Source organism: Meleagris gallopavo, chromosome 7, assembly GCF_000146605.3.
Source record: "Meleagris gallopavo isolate NT-WF06-2002-E0010 breed Aviagen turkey brand Nicholas breeding stock chromosome 7, Turkey_5.1, whole genome shotgun sequence".
In the NCBI taxonomy this organism is placed as follows: Eukaryota; Metazoa; Chordata; class Aves; order Galliformes; family Phasianidae; genus Meleagris; species Meleagris gallopavo.
Window position 1 is genome coordinate 885,639 of NC_015017.2, and position 2,386 is coordinate 888,024.

The window sequence follows — 2,386 nt, forward strand, 5'->3', positions numbered from 1 at the left end:
CAGGAATTATTCTGTTGGCCTCAGCACTGGATGTGTTTCTATACATGTGTATCACATTCCAGGTTAGTTTTCAAAAGAAGAGAGGGGATGAGTAGAGTCAGGGCTGCGTTCAGTGTAAATAAATACATATAAGTGCAGCATTCTCTTCCTCACAGTGATTTTGCAGAAGAGAAGCCACCTTTTCCAGTGAGCCCTGCACTTCCCAACGCAACCTTTTTTTTCCTTTGTGTTATACTTTCAGTTTTCCAACCTCCAGTCTGGGTTAAGAGTGCCCCACCACTTAAACTCACAGCCCTACTTTCCTAAACAGAGCAATTATCCCAGGCAGGTGTATCCATCAGCCTCAGCATTGCCTTCAGCTGCCTCTATATGGGGTGTGCTTGGTGGCAATCCTCTGGAAAGAAGCCTCACCAGGGACACTGGCTAAAAATAAAGTGTAAAAGACTGTGGATTTCTAGCCTGCTTCAAAAGTACTTTGGCTGTGTGAATATCTTTCCAACAAACCCACTACCTGCATGGTAAGATTGTTCAAACAAGGTTCATGGAGATGCGGGGAACCTCTGCTATGCGGCAGAGCAGCCACCAAGGTATTGCTAGCAACCACAAATCAAACTGCTACCGAAAAACCAAATGAACTGCAAACCAAAGCAGAGATCTCATTCCTTGACAGGGAAGGTGAGCCAGAGTTTCAATGAATGCAACAGGGGAGTGCAGCAGCTGTGAGGGAAGAGGCCCTACCACTGTGGTGGTGGGCAGCAGTGAGACAGCAGCTACCCTGTTCTTTTCCTGTGAAAGCAGGAATGAGCACATACTGAAACACCCAAGTTAATTCTGGATTGCCTGCTTCAGCTCACATTAGCTTTGCACCTTCTGCTTGCTCTTCTTTCTTGGGTTTTGTTATTTTCTAATCTGTGCAGGGCATGTCAGAGCTTCCATTGATGAAGAACACTGGAAACCTTCTGAGAAATCCAAGTAAATTAAGACAATTCTGCCTACCTTAAACCCATATGTTTGCCAACACCTTCTCCACACTACCATATTTTGATGAGACAGAATTTTCCCTTGCTGACTCTCCATGGATGTATTCTTACTCATCCATGTATTTTCCTTTTGTAAATATAAGAACAGTGAATGGTTTCTACCAATATGTCCTGCATAGGTGTGAGTCTTGATAGTTTTCACTTCCCTGGATCTCCACATTTGAAGAGTGGTTCACTTTACCAATACTTAGTCCTTTGGTGTTATGGAAGCTTAAGATGATGGGTCACAAGCTTGACTGCTAGTTCAGTTATTTCATCTTTAATTTCCTTTAGAAAGCATAAATGACTTTGCTGAGGAGAAGACGTTAAATCTGGAGGCTTAATTATTGCGGTTGCTTCTTGTCTCCTGTCAAGAAGGTTGGTCTAGGAAAAATTCCCCTTGCTCCAAATACCCTTTTTTCCTATGCCAGTAGCTTGCTTAGAAGTTTCATCCATGCTTAAACCCTATTGACTTCAGTGTTTTTTGGAAACTATATTTAGATGAAAGCGTTAGTTTTGAAAGCGTTGGCTCCATTAGGAACGCATACTACACATTCTCTCCCAGAATTTTTCAGTGTTTTCCTTCTGTACCAATTGTGCCTGGATCCAAAGTTAATCTGCGAAACACAAGAACAGCTGTACGAAGGCAGACCAAAGCCTTGTGCACTATCTCTGACACAGCCTGGTACGGTGTGCTTAAAGGGAAGACCTTAAAATCAGAAGTTACACCAACTCCAGCAAACGCTCCCAGCAAGTTGTAGTTTAACAGCTCACTGCACTAGAGATTTTCTCTATGTTTTTGTATTTGCTAGACCTTTATGTTCAGCTTACTTTCCTTTATTCTGGCTAACTGCCTTTGGAGCAAGCTTACGCTTCTGCAACCACCTATGGCAGCAAAGTTCACAACATGCAGAAAAAAGTGCTTCTGCTTGGTTTTCCACCTGCTGTCTGGTGAAGGATGTTCATCATACTAAGCCAGTAGTGACAATGCATCCACTGCCACCGTGTTTCTCCTGATGTGGTGGGAGATCCAGAAGTCGCTTCTTCTCAGGTAGCAGAGGAAGTGGACAGGCTTAAGCTGTGCCTTCTTGGGGAGGACTTCTTGTGCCATTTCCTCACACCCAGTTCATCTCTCGGCTCACTGCTTGGGAAAGAATCAGCATTCTTGTTGATTTGGGTTCTCCTTCTCGAGTGCATAATATAAAATGAAAAAACTATAGTGAGGTCAGCTTGGTTATGTGCTGCTAGATATTTGTCAGCTATTCTGTTTTATTACCATGCTCCTTAGTCCTTCTGCAGCTCCTTATAGACAGCACTAATTTCTGCAACTTTAAGTAATTTTTTCTTAGCAACCTCAGCAGATTTTT